The following is a 22,526-nucleotide window of genomic DNA, read 5'->3' as shown; positions in this document are numbered from 1 at the left end:
CCCCCCACATCTCTCGCAACTAATTGTGGGCGGGACTCCTACTCACCAGAGATGCCCCACTAGCCCCGGCCGACTTTCTAGCCTTAGGGTAATTAACAAGTTGGAGACTGGCTCCCTGGCCTCTGCCAGTGATTCTTGTTAAAAATAGGATGGAGTTTCAACTTGGCAGGCCTTCAGAAAAAGACTGCCTTCAATTTGTTAATGGGAAATATTTTGTTCCTGCTTTTTGGGCCTGTGCAAGGCAGTCTTCCCTGAGCACTTGCACAGGCCCTGGCTTCTCCCAATTTCTGGCCCTTTATCAGCTACCATGAAATTTAATTTTTTTTTTAATTCTCAGGATGTGACCCTGAGAAGGTGGTCAGGTGGCCTTCTTGAACCTTTGTAGTGGCCTGATACAGCTGAGTGGCTTGCCAGGCCACTTCAGAGGGCAGTTCAGAGTCCTCCACGTTGGTGTAGGACTGGAGTCATATATAGGCCAGACTGGGTAAGGAGATTTATGAACCAGTTGGGTTTTTACGACAATCTGACAGCTTCATGAATTCAAATAGAGTAGTGTGATGGCTTAGATTCTTCTATGGTCAGTTCCTCTGTTGATCCTGCTCAAGATCAAAGTCCATTGTTTTAGGCTTTCCATTTTTCTGGATCTGAGAAATCAAGAGGTAGTGATTAGATTATGTTGAACTGGGATTTTAAAAGTCTGTAGATTGTAGAAGGAAGGGAAGACAAAGAGCTATGGAATTCCACAATTTTGAGGTCATGGGAAAGGATGAGCCAGAGTAGGAATCCATGAAATGAGTCTTGATTTCAATACAGTGGAGGAGGAAGAATGTGTACAGTGGTATATTTGGAGTTTAGGATGGTAACAAAAATCCAACTCCACTGAAGGCCCTATTAAATAGAAAAGGAAACAATCCCATTTTCAATGATGCTGCCATGAACAGAGCTCCCCTCAACAAGTAGAATAAATGTACCCTATACGTCTTAATAAAAAAGAAAGACTTGCATTTATATATCACCTTTCAGGGATCAGGATGTCACAAAGCGGTTTACAGCCAATGAAGTACTTTTGAAGTGAAATCACTGTTGTAATGGTCAGTTGCAAAGAAGCAAATGATTTGCACTGTCAAATTGATGAGCTGAATCCTAAAATGGAGACATTTTACAGAAATATCTAACCTAGAAATGACTGCAATATTAAAGGATGAATGCTTAACATGTTTGTTTGATATTCTCTCTGCTATTTTAACAGAAGGGTGAATTTAACACATCCCTACAGGGTAGCATCACTGTTTAAACAGCTACAAGCTAATTTCACAACACAGCCATTTCTGGTCTCAAATAATTATGTAATCACTTTTTACACTTCACTTACAACCTTGTTCTTAACGTTTGATCTTTTTTGCAAAGTTGGTTAGGATCAATTACAAACCCAGCAATCACTTGTATTCAGGCGATGTACTCCCTGTAATGCTAGCTATGTCTTTCGGTGCAATAAAACTTGGGAGAAATATATTGTTCTGACTGCTTGTAAGCCTATCACTGCCAGACTGATCTGAAGGTTCCCTCTGATCTTTTTTAGATGGGTTTTACCCATCCGACCCTCTTCTCGCTTTCCAGCCCGCTGTTAGAATTATCACAGGATAATTATGGATAAAGAAGGCCATTCGGTCCGTCTTAGTTGATCCCTTAAGATACAATTGGATTGAAGGGGCATCAAATTCTAACATTCAAATATGTCTTGACTGATTCTTGGGTTTTTGCCTCCATTACTCTATCTGGAGGTTTAAGCCATGTGTTGATCAGTGTGTCAAGATGAACTTCCTGTTATCAGCCCTAAAATTACTGTTTACCAGTTTGAACCTGTGTTCTCTAGTTGTTCTCCTACAGTTTAATTTAAAGTAATATTCCAGTTAACTTTTTTATACCCTTAACAATCTTATTTACCTCCTAAGGTTACTTCTCAGACACCTTCTTTCTAGGCTGAAAAGCCCAAGTCTCCAGTCTTTCCTGATAATTCAGACTCTTGACACTGGGGATTAGTCTTGTGGCTCCTCTCTGCACTGACTCCAGCACTTGCATGTCTCCCTTACTACTTGGTGACCAGAACTGGACACAGTACTGACGGTGCAGTCTGACCAGAGAACTATAAAGGTCGATTACTTTCTGACATTTGTTTTACTGTTCTGGAAAGTAGTTCAACATCCTGTTGGCTTTATCTGCATTGGTTGGACATGTTTAACGTCGAGTCTACAAAGATTCCAATGTCTCTTTCAGCTTCATCTATTACAGTACCATTCATGGAAAACACGTGTTGTCTATTTTGCCTTCCTACCTGTCGTACTTCACACTTTTCTGCATTAAACTTGATGCCCTTTTGTTCTGCCCACTCACACATTTTGTCCAACTCATTCTGTAGTGTCTGAGCTGCCTCCTCTGATTCCGGGGCCCCTCCTAGTTTGGTATCATCTGCAATGTGACCAGTTGTTATCTCCACACTGCAATAAAAACACTCCTACATAAATTTAAAACAGAAATAGACAGTTTCCTAGAAGTAAAGGGAATTAAGGGTTACGGGGAGCGGGCAGGAATTTGGACATGAGTCTAGGTTCGGATCGGACATGGCCCTGTGGGTAGCGGAGCGGGCCCAGGGGCCATGTAGCCTGATGCTGCTCCTATTTCGTGTGTCTAATTCTGTTAGATTCAGGAGATGGTTCTGTGATAGTAGATTGGCGGTTAGGATCAGGTCAGCCATGATCTTATTGAATGGCGGAGCAGGCTCGAGGGGCCGATTGGCCTACTCCTGCTCCTATTTCTTATGTTCTTATGTAATCGGTGCAGGGGAACAAACTCGTGGCAACTGCTCCAGAGACTCCTGTAAAATTAAATAAAAACCTCCAGAACATCGAGAATCATCGGGGCCCAGAGACAGAGGAGAAGTAAAACACGGGCTGTGCTCCCTCAGTACTGCGCTGAAGTGTCAGCCTGGATTATGTGCTCAAGTCTGTGTGGAGTGGAAGAGAGACAAGAGTGTCCCCACTGAGTGAAGGCTATCAGTGAGCCAAGGCACACATAGAAACATAGAAGATAGGAGCAGGAGTAGGCCATACAGCCCCTCGAGCCTGCTCCGCCATTCAATGAGATCATGGCTGATCATCCAAATTCTGTACCCTGTCCCTGCCTTCTCCCCATATCCCTTGATCCCTTTAGCCTTAAGAAATATATCTTAACTCCTTCTTGAATATATCTAATGAATTGGCCTCTACTGCCTTCTGTGGTAGAGAATTCCACAGGTTCACCACTCTCTGGGTGAAGAAATTCCTCCTCATCTCAGTCCTAAATGGCTTACCCCTTATCCTTAGACTGTGACCCCTGGTTCTGGACTCCCCGGCCATCGGGAACATCCTTCCTGCATCTAGTCTGTCCAGTCCTGTTAGAATTTTATAAGTTTCAATGAGATCCCCTCTCATTCTTCTAAACTCCAGCGAGTATAAGCCCAATCGACCCAATCTCTCCTCATTCTTGCCATCCCAGGTATCAGCCTGGTGAATCTTCGCTGCACTCCCTCCATGGCAAGAACATCCTTCCTCAGATAAGGCGACCAAAACTGCACACAATACTCAAGGTGTGGTCTCACCAAGGCCCTGTACAACTGCAGCAAGATATCCTTGTTCCTGTACTCGAACCCTCTCGCTACGAAGGCCAACATACCATTTGCCTTCTTAACCGCCTGCTGCACCTGCATGCTTACCTTCAGCGACTGGTGCACAAGGACACCCAGGTCTCTCACTCCATGAATAGGGCTGAAATAGCTGAGGATAAAGTTGTAAGAGACTGAGGAGAGTAAACACAATGCTAATTATGGCCAAATAATGCAGAGTAGCAATCAACAACTTAATAGCATATTGAACTACACGATGTTTAGAGGGGGGAAACCAGAGCGGCTGTAGCAAAGGTTGATTTTGGGAAGCTGGGAGAAGCGGTCCTGCTCTTCCCAGTCCTACAGTAATGAAGGGGAACTTTCCTTTGGGATTCCCTTTGGCTGGGCTGGCAGCTGATAGTGCTTGGAGTGTGCACGGTGCATGCTCTGCCCAGCTCAGTCAAAACATGTCAATCAGGGTCATGTGTACATCTAGAGAAGCTGGGGTTGTTCTCCTTCGAGCAGAGAAGGTTAAGGGGAGATTTAATAGGGGTGTTCAATATCATGAAGGATTTTGATACATTAAATAAGCAGCAATTGCTTCCACTGGCAGAAGGGTCAGTAACCAGAGGACTCGGATTTAAAGTAATTGGCAAAGAACCGGAGGGGAGATGAGAACTTTGTTTACGCAGCAAGTTGTTATGATCTGCACTGCTTGAAAGGCTGGTGGAAGCAGATTCAATAATAACCTTCAAAAGGGAATTGGTTTAATACTTGAAGGGAAAACAATTGCAGGGGTATGGGGAAAGAGCAGGGGAGTGCAACTAATTATAGAATCATAGAAATTTACAGCACAGAAGGAGGCCATTTGGCCCATCGTGTCTGTGCCAGCCGAAAATGAGCTATCCAGCCTAATCCCACTTTCCAGCTCTTGGTCTGTAGCCCTGTAGGTTACGGCACTTCAAGTGCATATCCAAGTGCTTTTTAAATACGATGAGGGTTTTTGCCTCTACAACCATTTCAGGCAGTGAGTTCCAGACCCTCACCACACTCTGGGTGAAAATGGTTCTCCTCAACTCCCCTCTAATTCTTCTACCAATTACTTGAAATCTATGCTCCCTGGTTAATGACCTCTCTGCTAAGGGAAATAGATCCTTCCCATCCACTCTATCTGGGGCCCTCATAATTTTATACACCTCAATTAAATCTCCCCTCAGCCTCCTCTGTTCCAAAAAAACAACCCCAGCCTATCCAATCTTTCCTCATAGCTAAAATTCTCAAAAAATGATATATCTCTTTCAAAAAGCCGGCAAAGGCACGATCGGCTGAATGGCTTCCATCTGTGCTGTATGATTCTATATGACCCTGAATTATATTTTAAATGGACTCGGGGGGTACAGCGGCCACCTAGCAATCATTCCGGGGAAATATCGCTGTGGCCACAGCTATGAGGCGGTACGTCATTGCCCATCTTTTTGGGGGCAAAACCACCTTGTTTCCGCCAGTGGGAGGCCTGAAAATTCACCCCAATGAGTCATCAACATGTGGAGTGAAGTTCCAGATAGAGTGATGGAGACAAAAACCCTGGAATCATTTAAGAAACATGTTGATGCTACAATGGGATGATGTGAAGATCGCTCTGGATGAATGGATCAAGATGGGCAGAATGACGTTCCTCGTCTGTAATTATCTTGGAATCTTGTTTTGCTTCCCATGTATGTTTCCAAGTCTCAATGGGACTAATTTCATGTCAATGTCCATAACTACACAGAAATGTAAATTTCCGGATACATTTTGTTTCTGTCATTGTTCCAGTGAGAATATCGTGGAGTTGATACTTTTACAATCACTTTGATGATAGATTTTCAGGCTAGTGGTAGTAAATCAATTAAACACAGAACATACTCAGTGTGAGCGAAGATCTGTGTTTATTAGATTAGAAGGCAGCTTATCAGAACAGGAAATAATACATGCTCTTTACATAAGCTTTATGTAACTCAATTTACCCAAATGTTTATATTCCCATTTTATTATGCCAACTATGTCATATTAATAAGGTTAGTGTCGATGACTATATGTTATTAGTCTGCCCTTTGTAAGAGGTAGGTAAATATTAAATTTGAATTCAAATATTCAAAAATGTCTAAATTTCTCCACCAGGGCCACCAGTTTGGCTTATTAAAGCTGCCTGAACACCACCAAAGTAATATCTGGTGCTTTACAACTTCCTGTATGCTGTAATGGTTTAATGTCCTGCATATTGTAATTTCTAGTGCACCGCAAGGGCCTTGGCAGGGAGGGAGCGAGTTCAGGCTGTTCAAACACCCCTGAAATTTCTGTTTTTGTTTTTGTAAATCCGACCGCTCCTTCTTTAGAAAGAATGTGCCTTAGAGAACACACCAGCCACTCACGCTTTGACCGTTGGGCTTTGAGCGCTCAGCCCCTCCCTCTGCGCATGCTCGCCCCACCTCCAATCACAGCCTCCCATTTCTCTCGATCACGCTTTGAGCGCTCCGCTCGCGCCCGCTCTCCAGCTGCCTTCACTCGCTCCACGGCCGCTCCGCGCTCCTCTGCTCGGCCGATAAACACCGTGTACTCTTTTTGATTGGGTGGTTAAACAAAAACTGTAACTAATTTAACTTTAAAAGAACCTTAACAAATTAAATTTAAATTGTGTTGGCCGGGGTGATGATGCACTCCAGTCCCCACAGTGCCCACCGGTCGCGGAAGGTTAAACACCGTGTAAAGTGAGACAGATTTGATCATAAAATAGGTGGAGCAGGGCAATGGAAAAGCAGAGAGTGGTTCGACGTGTTTGTTCTAGTACAACAGTGACCACACTTCAGAAGTAAAATGCATTGGTAAATCCTAAGGTCGTGAAGGCGCTGTATAAATGCGAGTCTTCTTTCCTTCATGATTATGGATCAGTATCCTGGAATTCCCAACTTATGACCATTGAAGGGTTTAAGGCGGCCCACCACAACCTTCTCAGGGCAATGCAGTAAATGCAGCCTTGCTAGCACCACCCACATCCAGAGAACAAATTTTAAAATATATTGGCGCGATTAGCAGTTGAATGCTTAGGTGACATCTCACTATCACCTATTCTCACACAACCACTAACTCTTTAAAATAAGTATTTGCCACAGCAGATTCACACCCTCATGAAGAGCAGGGACATTCTCCTGATATTTATCCCTAAACCAACAACAGTAAAGAAATACAGTAGATTATATGGGCATTATCACTTTGATGTTTGTGGGATCTAGCTGCAAATTGGCTGCCATGTTTCCCTACATTACAACAGTGACTAACTAAAACAGGCTGTAAAGTCCCTTGGGACGTTCCAAGATCTTGGAAGGCGCTGTATCAATGCAAGTTTGTTCTTTCATGTAACAATGGTGTAAATATTTTCATGATAATTTCCTCTTCTGGAAAAAATTATCAGCACGATCTGAAAGAATTCTGTTGACGAGCCCAAGAAATCTTCACAAAAAGTGTTTACAACAAATTTCACCAACAAGATAATGTCACTCGGTTGTAGCCGCCCTGACCTCAGGTGACATTGGGACCACCCGCACCACCTGTGACCGAGACCGACACCCATCAGTTTGCAGCTGGCAGGAGGCGGGCAGGCAGTTTGGAATTACGGAATGTGCCTGTCAGTGACCTTTAACCCTGCAGATTGTTATCGGTGCTGATTGTTTCCCGCCATAATTCCATCCTGGACTGAAGATCGGAAAGAGTCTCTGAGCGAAAGTGTGGGTGAAAGTGTGGAGATGGGACATGTTGTTCGCATTGTAAAATGACACCTGTCCGCGCTCATAATCCAGGAACACCCCGATCTTCCGCAGCTTCAAATTCGGGATGAGGGGAGTCCATAACGGGGAGGTGAAGGCAACATGGCCAATTCCAGGGAAGAGCCACACAGTCCAGAATCCAGTCTCCGGTCTCAGTCTGATTTCCCCTTTCCTGTTGACAGACTCTCGGGCCACTCCCACAACCCAATCAGTCTTGTCCCCCACCTCTACCTCCCAGTAGTGTCTCCCTGATGTGAATCCCTCCGATCCCAGCACACAGGCCCAGGAATCAAATCTCTCCGGGGTATCAGGAAGGTGCTGCTCTTTGTCTCCGTCTCTCACACTGGTCCGGTCCGCAGATACGATGAGCCGGGGATTCGCTGTGTTCGGATCTAGAGTCAGAGAGGCTGGAGCTGGGGGAAAGTTACAAAAACACAGTCAGTGATTTAGTTTCTTGCTGTGATTTATTCAAACACTTTCTTTTTAAAGTGCCCACTCAGGGGATTCCTGGGAATTCCAGTGTTTTTAAAGGGCTCCAGGTCTTGTTATTGGAACCTGCTCCCACAGGGGTTTATGGTCCTGGAACCTCTCTGATCTCCCAACCCAGTAAGTGCTGAATGGGGACCAGGCGCATGTTATCATAGAATTTTACAATGCAGATGGAGGCCATTTGGCCAATCGTGCCTGTGCCAGCTCTTTGAAAGAGCTGTCCAATTTAGTCCCAGTTCTTTCCTCATAGCCCTGCAAATTAGTCCTCTTCAAGTACATGTCCAATGGCCTTTTGAAAGTTCCCATGGAATCTGCTTCCACCACATTTTCAGGGAGCGCGTTCCAGATCATTACAACCCTCTGTGAAAATAAATCTCCTCACTTCCCCTCTAGTTCTTCTGCCAATTATTTTAAATGTATGATCTCTGGTTACCGACCCACAAAATAGTTTCTCTCTTCTTGCTCTATCAAAACCTCTCCTAATTTTGAATACCACTATTGGGTCTTTCCTTAACCTTCTCTGCTCTAAGGAGAACAATCCCAGCTTCTCCAATCTCTCCACATAACTGAACTCCCTCATCCCTGGTATCATCCTGGTAAATCTCCTCGGGACTCAGGGCTTCGACTTCCTTGACAAATATTGTGTTTTATTTTTGCCTTTTCTTCAGCCCCTGGCGTCCTGCTTCGATTCTGACCCCCTACAAGGAACCCTGCGGCCCCCCCCAGTCTCCTGCGGCCCCCCCAGTCTCCTGCGCCCCGCCCCCAGTCTCCTGCGCCCCCCCCCCCCAGTCTCCTGCGGTCCCCCCCAGTCTCCTGCGGCCCCCCCCCAGTCTCCTGCGGCCCCCCCCAGTCTCCTGCGGCCCCCCCCAGTCTCCTGCGGCCCCCCCCAGTCTCCTGCGGGCCCCCCCCCCCGTCTCCTGTGGGCCCCCCCCCCAGTCTCCTGTGGGTCTCAGCGCCGATAGAATGACCCACAGGCCTTTAGAAATACACAAGGAACCAGCGCCAAGAGGCTCCGATGTGGCTCGGAGACACAATCTCACCCTGCAGGCATAACCCCCGACATCACCAATAAGCGCGACCGATGAGGGGAGAGGGAGAAAGATACCGAAACCAGAGAGAAAGAAAGAAGCTAAGAAAAATAGCAAAAGAAGAGAAAAAGTAAGGAAGGGAACTACTGCAGAAAGAGAGTGAAGGGAAACTAAATTTTAAAAAACTCTGCAGAGGGAGCGTAAACAAGAACCGCTCCACAGAGGCGTAACACCAGCGGCTATTCAATGTGATGCACCACCGTCACACCTCTATCCTGATACTCTCCTCAGATGCACAAAAGACATTCATCTAGGGCGAGTGGAATGTTTCCTCAAGACAATTGAGAGAATGAGCCTTGGTGTCACTTTCAGGAAGTGGATTGCAATCCAGTGCTTGCTAACTATGTCCACATTGAGCACCAGCTAACTCCATACCCCTCGCCACTCCTCCTCCCTCAACGGGCAGGCCAAGCCTGTTCCCAGGCTTCCTGTCCCAACCTTGGTCATGGACATGAGAATGGCACATCAGGAGGATGCCGTACTGTAGAAGAGGAATGGTTCCACTGGGAAGGGAAGGGAGTGGGGGTGGATTACCGCTTGCTGAATTCTGCAAAGTATTTCTGGTTTCTGGAGGCAGTGGTTCATCTGAGAATCCCTGTTTTGGTCATGTTGCAAGAGCTGAAATTTTCAGCTGACTAGTTGAAGGTGATACTTTTTAGAAGGTGGATTTGGTGCCTGAATAGCACTTTTCATAGAATCATTGCCATTCGGCCCATCGAGCCCATGCCGGTTCTCTGTAAAAGCACTTCAGCTAGCTTCACTCCCCAGCCCTTTCCCTGTAGCCCTGCAAATTATTTTCCTTCAGGTACTTATCCAATTCCCTTTTGAAAGCCACGATTGAATCTGCCTCCACCACCCTTTCACGCAATGCATTCCAGATCCTAACCACTCGCAGCGTAAAAAAGTTTTTTCTCATGTCGCCTTTGGATCTTCTGCCAATCACCTTAAATCTGTGTCCTCTGGTTCTCGACCCTTCCGCCAATGGGAACAGTTTCTCTCTCTATCTAGACTCTTCATGATTTTGAACACCTCTATCAAATCTCCTCTCAATCTTCTCTGCTCTAAGGAGAACAAACCCCAGCTTCTCCAGTCTATCCATGTAACTGAAGTCCCTCATTCCTGGAACCATTCTTGTAAATCTTTTCTGCACCCTCTCCAAAGCCTTCACATCCTTCCCAAAGTGCAGTGCCCAGAATAGGACACAATACTCCAGTTATGGCCGAATCAGTGTTTTATAAAGGTTCATCATAACTTCCTTGCTTTTGCACTCGATGGGCTGGATTTTGATACTGGCGGCGTGTAGAAGGCGGGACTACAACTTTTGGGGTTGTAGTCCCGCTTCCATCGAGTTGTGGCCAACCCACGCGATTTTCACTCGATTGACCTTGTTGAGCCCGCTCAGCAGGCCAATTAAGGGCCACCCGGCAACAGGTGACATCACAGATTGACATTTCATCTGTCAAGAGCTTTGAAGCTGTCAAACATGGACAATCTGTACTCCAAGTTAATTCCTTCCTCTCAGGCTGATTTAGAGATCGCGCCAGAACAGAAAACTGAATGCTGCAGATTTTGACAGCTCGTGGCCATTCTGCTTTCTGTGCCGGTGAGATGAGGGACTCCCGAGACCTGAAGGAAGGAAGGCTGTAAAGGTAAGTAAAACTTCTTTAAACACTTTACACACACCAAACACACCTCTGCACTCATCAATCACTGACATCTCGAACCCTCCAAGTCCTTCAGCCCGACGGTCCGCCGCGCTAACTTGGCGTGGTTTGGAGCCGTCGGGAATCCCACATTTCAGGGATAAAAATAAGGATTGGGCTAAAAACTGCCTGTTAACAGGCAGTTAATTGGCACTAATCCCCTTCCCGCTTCGGGAAGGCGGGTCCCAGCACAGGTCGGGTATCCGCCTCCTTTGAAACTGGCATGGAGGCGGGTTGGGTCGGGATGGGTTTGAGCCCCCCGATTTCATGATTTTAAACCCCCTCACGCCTCCAATCCCGCCTCCAAACCCAATGAAAATTCTGCCCTATGCCTCTATTTATGAAGCCCAGGATCCCGTATGCTTTTTTAACCGCTTTCTCAACTTGCCCTGCTACCTTCAACGATTTGTGCACATATACCCCGGGCCTCTCTGATCCTGCACCCCCTTTAGAATTGTACCCCTTAGTTTATATTGCCTCTCCTCGTTCTTCCTACCAAAATGTATCATTTCACACTTTTCTGCGTTAAAGTTCATCTGCCACGCATCCGACCATTCCACCAGCCTGTTTATGTCCTCTTGAAGTCTATTGCTATCCTCCTCACTGTTCATTATACTTCCAAGTTTTGTGTCATTCACAAATTTTGAAATAGTGCCCTATACACCTAAGTCCAAATCATTAATATATAATCAAAAAACAGTGGTCCTAGTAATGGCCCCTGGGGAACACCACTGTATACCTTCCTCCAGTCCACCAAACAATGGTTCACCACTTCTATTCTATTCAGGGCCAATATAAAACGCGTTCCTTTGCAACCACTTCGAACTAAAAGATACTCTGGTACAATCTGATTTGTTATACAAAGAAATGAGTTATGAATCAGAACAAGAGAATATGTTTTACCAGGGTCAATGGCATCAATCATTTCTCTCCACACGGTGTACTGTAAAGGGCCGTTGAATTTTTCGATAGACAGGGCGGCATCTACTAATGACAACATATTACCGTCCTCGCTAATCCTGCAAATATTAAAGAGTTGGATATAAAATAAACACTTTTCTGAGCTATTTTACCAAACGGTGCAGAGTTTCAGTATAGAACATGGCCTACCTCCTCTTTTGACGAGTTTCCTCCTGAAATAAATAAAACACAATCTGAGTTGACAGAGACTGAGCGTCTATATCCGGACAGTAGGAACTGTACACAGATTGTTACAAGCTGCTGATAATTCCCAATTCTCACTGCTGCTGACACACAGATAGAAAGAGGATGTTACAAAAAGGATATAGAAGCCCTGGAGAAAGTGCAAAAAATTACAAGAATGATACCAGAACTGGCAGGGTACAACTATCAGGAAAGACAGAACAGGCTGGGACTCTTTTTCTTTAGAAACCAGAATACTGCGAGGTGACCTAATAGAGGTCTTTACAATTATGAAAGGGTTCGCCAAGGTTGATGTAGAGAAGATGTTTCCACTTGGGGGTAGTCCTAAGCTAGGCGCCATCAATATAAGATAGTCACTAATAAATCCAATAAGGAATTCAGGAGTAACTTCTTTACTCAGAATGTAACAGAAGGTTAGAAACATAACTAACAGAAGGTTAAAAACAGAATCCATACAGATTGAAATAAAAGATATGGGATCGATCACTCTAAAAAGGGGTATACTACAGATACCTGAACAGTGGAAAGGAATTGGAGGAAGAAATATGTAAGCAAATATGTGAAACGAGTAAAGGACATAGAATAATAATGATGGGAAATTTTAACTACCCCCAAATAAACTGGCAAGAAGAGGCAGCAAAAAGGCTACAGGGAATAGAGTTTTTAGAATCTGTGCAGGACTCCTTTCTCACCCAGTATGTAAAGTGTCCAACAAGAGAGGGAGCATGACTGGATCTAATAATGAGAAAAGAACCAGAACAGATAAGAAAAGTAAGTGTAGGGGAACATCTAGGCAATAGCAATCACAGCACAATAAGGTTTACGATAAAGATTGAGAAAGACATAAGTAAGACAAAGACCAGCGTAGTAAATTGGGAAAAAAGCTGATTTTAAGGGGATGAGAATAGAACTAGACAAACAGTAGTGGCAAACATTTAAAATAGTGATCAATAGAGTCCAGGAGAAATGTATCCCACTAAAAAGCCAGGACAAACTAGCCAGTAATGACACACAATGGATGAATAAAGAAATAAGGGCAAAATTGAAACTAAAGAAAAAGGCATACACTAATTACATAGACAACCAAGAAGAGGATGACAAAGGAGAATATGAAAAGGTTAGGAAAGAAGTCAAAAAAATTAGGAAGGCAAACAGAAACTACAAAATTGAATTATCAAGGAATATAAAAAGAAATAGTAAAGTGATCTACAGACACAAAAAACAAAAGAAAAATCAGGATAGGGATAGTGCCACTAACAGGTAATGACAGCAAAATGGCAGAAATATTAAATAATTATGTTGCCTTGGTATTTACCAGGGAAAGTAACATAGAAACATAGAAGATAGGAGCAGGAGTAGGTCATTCGGCCCCTCGAGCCTGCTCCGCCATTCAATGCGATCATGGCTGATCATCCAAATTCAGTACCCGGTCCCTGCTTTCTCCCCATATCCCTTGATCCCTTTAGCCTTAAGAAATATATCCAACTCCTTCTTGAATATATTTCATGAATTGGCCTCTACTGCCTTCCGTGGGAGAGAATTCCACAGGTTCACCACGCTCTGGGTGAAGAAATTCCTCCTCATCTCTGTCCTAAATGGCTTACCCCTTATCCTTAGACTGTGACCCCTGGTTCTGGACTCCCCAACCATCGGGAACATCCTTCCTGCATCTAGTCTGTCTAGTCCTGTTAGAATTTTATAAGTTTCAATGAGATCCCCTCTCATTATTCGAAACTCCAGCGAGTACAAGCCCAATTGACCGAATCTCTCCTCATACATCATTCCTGCCATCTCAGGTATCAGCTTGGTGAAACTTCGCTGCACTCCTTCCATGGCAAGAACATCCTTCCTCAGATAAGGCGACCAAAACTGCACACAATACTCAAGGTGTGGTCTCACCAAGACCCTGTATAACTGCAGCAAGACATCCTTGTTCCTGTACTCAAACCCTCAAACCCTCTTGCTACAAAGGCCAACATACCATTTGCCTTCTTAACTGCCTGCTGCACCTGCATGCTTATCTTCAGCGACTGGTGCACAAGGACGCCCAGGTCTCGTTGCACTTCCCCTTCTCCCAATCTATTGCCATTCAGGTAATAATCTGCCTTCTTGTTTTTGACACCAAAGTGGATAACCTCGCATTTATCCACGTTCTATTGCATCTGCCATGCTTCTGCTCAATCACCCAACCTGTCCAAATCATACTGGAGTTTCTCGGCATCCTCCTCACAGCACACACGCCCACCCAGCTTTGTGTCGTAACATGGTGGACATGGCATTAGAAAAAGAGATCAAAAAGGATCTAAAGACATTTAAGATAGAAAAGGGGAGATAACTGATAAACTCATCAAATTTAGAGAGGATAAAACCCCTTGCCTGGATGCATTGCATCCGCACATATTAAAAGAAGTTAGGGAAGAGATAGCAGAGGCACTATTACATATATAAAAATTCATTAGAAAAGGGAATAGTGCCGGAGGACTGGCAGACAGCTAATGTGATTCCTATATATAAAACAGGAGATGGAACAAGTCCAAGGAACTATAGACCATTTACCTTAACATTGGTGGTAGGAAAGATAATGGAATCTTTAATTAAAGATGTAATAGAAAAACACCTAGAAACTGAAAATATAATAAAGAGTAGTCAGCATGGATTCCAAAAGGGAAGGTAATGCTTAACTGAATTCTTTGAAGAAGTAGCAAAGGATAGATAAGGGTAATTTAGTAGACATAATATATTTGGATTTCCAAAAAGCCTTTGATAAGGTAATGCATTGTAGATTCATGACTAAGATCAGAACATGTGGAGTCAGGGGACAAGTAGCAGAATGGTTAGCAAGCTGGCTACAAAACAGAAAGCAGAGAGTAGCGGTTAAAGGAAGTTACTCAGATTGTCAAATGGTGGGAAGTGGTGTTCCACAAGGATCGGTGCTGGGACAACTGTTGTTCACCATTTACATAAATGATTTAGACTCAGGAATCGGAAGTACAATTTCAAAATTTGCAGATGACACCAAATTGGGGTGAGTAGTTTAAGACAGAGGAGTACTGAGACAAAATACAGGAAGATATTCATAAACTTGCAGAATGGGCGTGTAATTGGCAAATGAACTTCAAAATAGATAGTGTGAGGTAATACATTTTGGTTGGAAGAATGAGGAGGCCACATACTCCTTGGAAAATAAGTGTCTAAATGGGGTAGAGGAACAGAGAGATCTGCGGGTACAGATACACAACTCGCTAAAAGTAGTGATGCAGGTTAATAAGGCCATAAACAAGCAAACGAAGCACTGGGGTTCATTTCTGGAGGGATAGAATAGAAAAGCAGAGGTGTTATGTTAAACTTGTGTAGAACCTTGGTTAGACCACATTTGGAGGACTGTGAACAGTTCTGGTAGCCATATTATTAAAAAATATATAGAGGCACGAGAGAAGGTGCCCAAAAGATTTATTAGAATGATACCAGAACTGAGAGGTTATACCTATCAGGAAAGATTGAACAGGCTGGGGGCTCTTTTCTCTAGAAAGGAGAAGACTGAGGGGTGACCTGATAGAGGTCTTCAAGATTATGAAAGGGGTTGTTAGGGTAGATGTAGAGAAGATGTTTCCACTTGCGGGAGAGACCAGAACTAAGGGCCATAAATATAAGACAGTCACTACTGAATCCAATAGGGAATTCAGGGGAAACTTCTTTACACAGAGAGTGGTTAGCATGTGAAACTCGCTACCACATAGAATAGATGAGGCAAATAGCATAGATGCATACATGTAGAATCAGTTTGTGTGAAACTAAGAAGCAACAAGGGGCAGAAAACACTGGTGGGTGTAGTTTATAGGCCCCCTAACAGTAGTTGTAGTGTTGGGCAGAGTACAAATCAAGAAATTAGAGTTGCATGTAACAAATACAGCAATCATGGGGGACTTTAATCTTCATATAGACTGGGCAAACCAAATTTGCAGTAATAGGGTGATGGACGAGTTCATGGAATGCATGCAAGATAGTTTTCTAGATCAGTATGTTGATGAACCAACCAGGAAAAGGGCTATTATAGATCTAGTATTGTGCAATGAGAAAGGGTTAATTAATAACCTTGTAGAAAAGGAGCCTCTGGGGAAGAGAGATCATAATATGATAGAATTTTATATTGAGTTTGAGAGTGATTTAGTTAAGTACAAAACTAGGGTCTTAAATCTGAACAAAGCAAACTACGTAGGTATGAGGGGTGAGTTGGCTAGGGTAGTTTTGGAAACTAGATTAAAATATATGATGGTAGATAAGCAATAGCAAACATTCAAAGAATTAATTCATAATTCGCAATGAATATACATTCCCTTAAGGAATAAAAACTCCACGGGAAAAGTGGTCCAACTGTGGCTAACAAGAGAAGTTAAAGATAGTATTAGATAGAAACATAGAAGATAGGAGCAGGAGTAGGCCATTCGGCCCCTCGAGCCTGCTCTGCCATTTAATGAGATCATGGTTGATCATCCAAATTCAGTACCCTGTCCCTGCTTTCTCCCCATATCCCTTTAGCCTTAAGAAATATATCTAACTCCTTCTTGAATATATTTAATGAATTGGCCTCAACTGCCTTCTGTGGTAGAGAATTCCACAAGTTCACCACTCTCTGGGTGAAGAAATTCCTCCTAATCTCTGTCCTAAATGGCTTACCCCTTATCCTTAGACCTGGTTCTGGACTCCCCCGCCATCGGGAACATCCTTCCTGCATCTAGTCTGTCTAGTCCTGTTAGAATTTTATAAGTTTCAATGAGATCCCCTCTCATTCTTCTAAACTCCAGCAAATATAAGCCCAATCGACCCAATCTCTCCTCATACGTCATTCCTGCCATCCCAGTATCAGTCTGGTGAATCTTCACTGCACTCCCTCCATGGCAAGAACATCCTTCCTCAGATAAGGCGACCAAAACTGCACACAATACTCAAGGTGTGGTCTCACAGGCCCTGTACAACTGCATCAAGTCATCCTTGCTCCTGTACTCGAATCCTCTCGCTACGAAGGCCAACATGCCATTTGCCATCTTAACTGTCTGCTGCACCTGCATGCTTACCTTCAGCGACTGGTGCACAAGGACACCCAGGTCTCATTGCACTTCCGCTTCTCCCAATCTATTGCCATTCAGATAATAATCTGCCTTCCTGTTTTTGCCACCAAAGTGGATAACCTTGCATTTATCCACATTATACTGCATCTGCCATGTATCTGCTCAATCACCCAACCTGTCCAAATCATACTGGAGTTTCTCTGCATCCTCATCACAGCACACACGCCCACCCAGCTTTGTGTCATCTGCAAACTTGGAGATATTACATCTAGTTCCCTCGTCTAGATCATTAATATATATTGTGAATAGCTGGGGTCCTAGGACCGATCCCTGCGGTACCCCACTAGTCACTGCCTGCCACTCGGAAAAAGACCCGTTTATTCCAACTCTTTGCTTCCTGTCTGCCAACCAGTTCTCTATCCAAGTCAGTACCTTACCCCCAATCCCATGTGCTTTAACTTTGCACGTCAATCTCTTATGCAGGACCTTATCAACAGCCTTCTGAAAGTCCAAATACACCACATCCACTGGTTCTCCCTTATCTATTCTACCAGTTACATCCTCAAAAAATTCCAGTAGATTTGTCAAGCACAATTTACCTTTTGTAAATCCATGTTGACTTTGTCCGATCCTGTCACTGTTTTCTAAGTGCTCTGCTATTACATCTTTTATAATGGACTCTAGCATTTTCCCCACTACCGATGTCAGGCTTACCGGTCTATAATTCCCCGTTTTCTCTCTACCACCTTTTCTAAATAGTGGGGTTACATTAGCTACCCTCCAATCCATGGGAACCGTGATGAAAGGAAGAGGCTTATAATGTTGACAAAAGAGTTGTAAGCCTGAGGATTGGGTTGATTTTAGAATTCAGCAAAAGATGATCAAGAAATTGATAAAGAAAGAGAAAAGAGAATGAGAGTAAACTAGCAAGAGAGATAAAAACAGATTGTAAGAGCTTCTATAGGTATGTAAAAAGGAAGAGATTAGCAAAAGTAAACATGGGTCCCTTAGAGGCAGAAGTAGGGGAAATTATAATGGGAAATAAGGAAATGGCAGCGACATTAAACAAATACTTTGTAGCTGTTTTCACATTAGAAGACAGAAAAAACATTCTGGAAATAGTGGGGAACTAAGTGTCTAGCGAAAATGAAGAACTTAAAGAAATTAGTATTAGTAATAGAGATAGTGGATGCATTGGTTTTGATCTTCCAGGAATCCCTAGATTCTAGAATGGTCCCCGTGGATTGAAAGCTAGCAACCACAGCTCCACTATTCAAGAAAGGAGGCAGAGAGAAAACAAGGAACTATAGGCCAGTTAGCCTGACATCAATAGTAGGGAAAATGCTAGAATTTATTATTATGGATGTGGTAACAGGGCACTTAGAAAATAAGAACATAAGAATTAGGAGCAGGAGTCGGCCATTTGGCCCTTTGAGCCTGCTCCGCCATTCAATAAGATCATGGCTGATCTTTTACTTCAACTCCACTTTCCTGCACTGTCCCCACATCCCTTGATTCCCATAATATTCAAAAATCTATCGATCTCAGCCTTGAATATACTCAACGACTGAGCCTCCACAGCCCTCTGGGGTAGAGAATTCCAAAGATTCACCACCCTCTGAGTGAAGAAATTTCTCCTCATCTCAGTCCTAAATGGCCGACCCCTTATTCTGAGACTGTGACCCCTGGTTCTAGACTCCCCAGCCAGGGGAAGCATCCTCCCTATATCTACCCTGTCAAGCCCTGTAAGAATTTTGTATGTTTCAATGAGATCACCTCTCATTCTTCTAAACTCAAGAGAATATTGGCCTAGTCTAATCAATCTGTCCTCATAGGACAATCCCCCCCATCCCAAGAATCAGTCTGGTGAACCTTCGTTGCACTCCCTCTATGGCAAGTATATCCTTCCTTGGGTAAGGAGACCTAAGCTGTACACAATACTCCAGTTGTGGTCTCACCAGGGCCCTATATAATTGCAGTAAGACGTCTTTACTCTTATACTCAAATCCTCTTGTAATAAAGGCCAACATTCCATTTGCTTTCCTAATTGCTTGCTGTACCTGCATGTTAACTTTCAGTGATTTGTGTACAAGGACACCCAGATCCCTCTGAACACCAACATTTCCCAATCTCTCACCATTTAAAAAATACTCTACTTTTCTATTGTTCCTACCAAAGTGGATAACTTCACATTTCTCCACATTATATTCAATTTGCCATTTTCTTGCCCACTTACTTAGCTTGTCTATATCCCCTTGAAGACTCCTTGCATCTTCCTCACAACACATTCCCACCCAGCTTTGTATCATCAGCAAACTTGGATATATTACATTTGGTCCCTTCATCCAAATCGTTGATGTAGATTGTGAATAGCTGAGGCCCAAGCACTGATCCTTGCGGTACCCCACTAGTTACCGCCTGCCAACCCAAAAATGACCTGTTTATTCCTACTCTGTTTTCTTTGTTAACCAATCCTCAATCCATGCTAGTATATTACCCCCAATCCCATGAGCCCTAATTTTGTTTAATAACCTCTTGTATGGCACCTTATCTTGCTAGTTACAACCTCAAAATTGTCAAACGTGATTTCCCTTTCATAAATCCATGTTGACTCTGCTCCTAATATGCTTTATGAAAGGGGGAGAAAGCATCAGGGTCGGAGCATTGGGATAGAAGAGTGCGGCTAGAGCATTGGGGAGGAGTGAGAAGATTGGAGAATCGGGGGGGAGGGAACCATCGGGGCCAGAGGATCAGGGTGGGGAGTCAGGGAAGGCGATCGGAGGCCTCATGGGAGGTCTCCGATCATGGGGGGGGGGGGGGGGGGTGGGTGAGGGAGGGACACTGGATCCAGGAGGTAAATGTAAAGGCACTTACCTCCTGGATCCAGTAGTCCTTGCCTTACTTTAGATGGCAGGTTCTCCAAGGCCTTAGAAACCCGACCATCCGTAGTTAAATTTGAAATGCTGGATAAATGTGAGGCATGCCAGCCTCATTACAATATTTAAATGGCCGACCCACCGCCTGGGAGTGGGTTGGCTGCCCACCCCAACCCACCTCCGTTAAAACCCGAAGTGGGTGGGTTGGAGGCGGGATTCAGTTTTTTAACACTTTAATCTCCCACCCGATCCCAACCCACCCATTTTTGGGAGTTAAAATTCCCCCCAGTGACTCTCACACCTACCCTACCAGAAACTCACTATGGGTAACTGTAATTGGATTGTAATGTGAGCTTCAGGAGAGTAAATACAAGCTAAGTGTCACTATTACGATAACTCATTCCGGGGAGGTTGCAGGTAGTCCCGGGATTCTGTAGATATTGTGGGAGTTAGCTCAGTGACAATGGCAGAACATAAGGACATAAGAAATAGGAGCAGGAGTCGGCCATTTGGCCCTTCGAGCCTGCTCCGCCATTCAATGAGATCATGGCTGATTTTCTACCTCATCTCCACTTCCCTGCACTATCCCCATATCCCCTTAATATCCAAGACAGATCCACCCCCATCGGTTTAAATCTGTTCTGAATTATTGGGGAAATGCTGCATTATTTTCAAAATTATTTCCCATCGTTTTGTGTCAAATTTGTGTCACTGAACCAAACTGAAATATAATCCTCACCTTCAGAAATATCAGTCCGTCCTTTTGCTCCATCTGTTTTCGCAACTTTGAGAGTTTCTCCTGAATAGAATTTAAATTCTCTTGAATTTCACGGAGATTTTCCTCCATTGATTCTAGAATCCTCTCCTCTTGTTCCCTGAGATCTCGGATTAATCGCTGCTCCTTCTCACTGAGAATCTGGTGCATTTTAGCGAACTCGGATGTGATGTGGGTCTGCAGACTGCTCGACTGTTCCTACCAAATGAAATGTGAAAAATAATAAGTACCGCGATAAAGGGACAAAACTAACCGAGATCCCAGAAAATCAAAGAGAGAAACTTTACCCTAATTTCGGAAATCTTCTGTTTCTGCCCCCGCTCCATTTCCAGAACCGCCGATTTCTTTTCTGTGAGAGAACCTAAGGAAAATTTCACCTGACCCTGGGATTGGGAGAGGAAATCACAGAATAAAAGTGTTAGACCATGAAAATGTGATAAAATAATCAGGTGAACAAACCTGTTCCTTTTACCTTGTAGATTCCAACAGCTTCTTCAATGGGCATGAAGTTGTGAGATTTGTGTTCCCGCGCATCTCTACAAATCAGACAGATCAGTTTCTTGTCAGTTTCACAAAACAGCTTCAGCTCTTCCTGATGTTCCTCACAGTGAAGTTCACTTTCCTTCTCTTTCGGATTCAGGGTTAATTTTCGAGCTTTCTCGGCCAGATTCGCTAAGGCCCGACTAGCTCTGAGGTTTCTTTCCGGAAACTCCGCTCTACATTCCGGGCAGGAGTTTGTCTCCTTCTTTTCCCAAAACTGTGTGATACAGGAGCGGCAGAAGTTGTGTCCACACTCCAGCATAACCGGATCGCTGAAGAAATCCAGACAAATGGAACAAATTGCCTCCTCGGTCAAACTCTCGGCCTGCTGTCTGGAAGCCATGTTCACCCTCAGCACTTCTTGATTCAAACCACTTTCAGTTTCCGCGTTCACTGCGCTGCCGAACAGCCTCAGTTCAGCGACTTCCCGATGAAGTTCACGGCGATACTCAGGGAATTATTACTATATACATTTTTCTATGTCCCGTCGACTATTGCACGGGGAGAGAAAACCTAAAGTAGTATAAAGGACAATCAGTGTTAGAAGGCGGAAGGGGAAGGTCCATGGAGTGCTGGTAGTGTGGGGTTGGTAGAGAGAGGGAGGGAGGAGGCGGAGATGGGCGGCGATCATTGCACTTTGCTTCAGACCGAACTCGCTGCCGACTATAATCGCTTTGGTGAAACTCGGGGTAATATATAGTTCCATAAACTGAATTGTGCTAAATGATTGCAGCCGCTCACCCTGAAACACAAAGTGTCATAAATGTCAAATAGCTGCCTGGATCAGTTTCAGTCCTTGCTGATTCAATCTGCTGGTGTCATGGTTCTGTGGGTGGATCCAGACCCGGTTCCCATTCACAGATCACTCGAGTCCCTGCAAGTGCCGTTCACATCTGGATGAAAGAGAATCGCACTTACAAAGAGAAAAGCCAGTCTGTGACGTTTCCGGGTGCACCCACCGTGAGACTGAGCGACAAACCGGCATTTTACTGAGGCTGGGAAAACGGACAAGGAAAAGGAGGAAGGGAGAGATCAACGCTGATTTGAAGGAAATTGTTCTGTTGTGTAGATCTTGTATGCATTGCTACCATGCAAAATGTTCCATCCCTGTCATCACATCCAACGTTGGGTACATTTTCGTCTTTACCACCCGGCAGTAGGCATCACCTGAGGAGAGACTCGGAGAGGAGAAAGAAAAATCTGGTAGGGCGGATCACACACTGGTAACAGAACCCCAAATTAATCTCTATTGAAATGAATGGAAGGAAATTCAGGCAGGTTCTGTTATCAGCGTATGATTCTCTGTGCCACGATTTCCTTTCAATGCTCTGCCCAAGCAACACTTAACACCCAGGCGGTAAAGATTAAAATCTACTTCATTGTAATCT

The 22,526-nt window shown here is 44.1% G+C and overlaps 1 pseudogene across 1 annotated transcript; it reads right to left on the bottom strand.

Moving 5' to 3' along the window:
* Window positions 1–5,546: 5,546 nt before the first annotated feature.
* LOC147096188 (zinc-binding protein A33-like) lies at window positions 5,547–21,589 on the bottom strand (annotated as a pseudogene). Its single transcript, XR_015074866.1, has 6 exons — window positions 21,071–21,589; window positions 20,886–20,981; window positions 20,563–20,796; window positions 11,828–11,850; window positions 11,621–11,736; window positions 5,547–7,850 (listed from the first exon to the last, which is right to left on the bottom strand). The product of XR_015074866.1 is annotated as a zinc-binding protein A33-like (transcript).
* Between the last annotated feature and the right edge of the window lie 937 nt (window positions 21,590–22,526).

Source organism: Somniosus microcephalus, unplaced genomic scaffold (genome assembly GCF_052327205.1).
Source record: "Somniosus microcephalus isolate GS21.2 unplaced genomic scaffold, FLI_Smic_1.0 unresolved_chr1, whole genome shotgun sequence".
Classification (NCBI taxonomy): Eukaryota; Metazoa; Chordata; class Chondrichthyes; order Squaliformes; family Somniosidae; genus Somniosus; species Somniosus microcephalus.
This window is presented reverse-complemented; position numbering and strand designations above follow the sequence as displayed.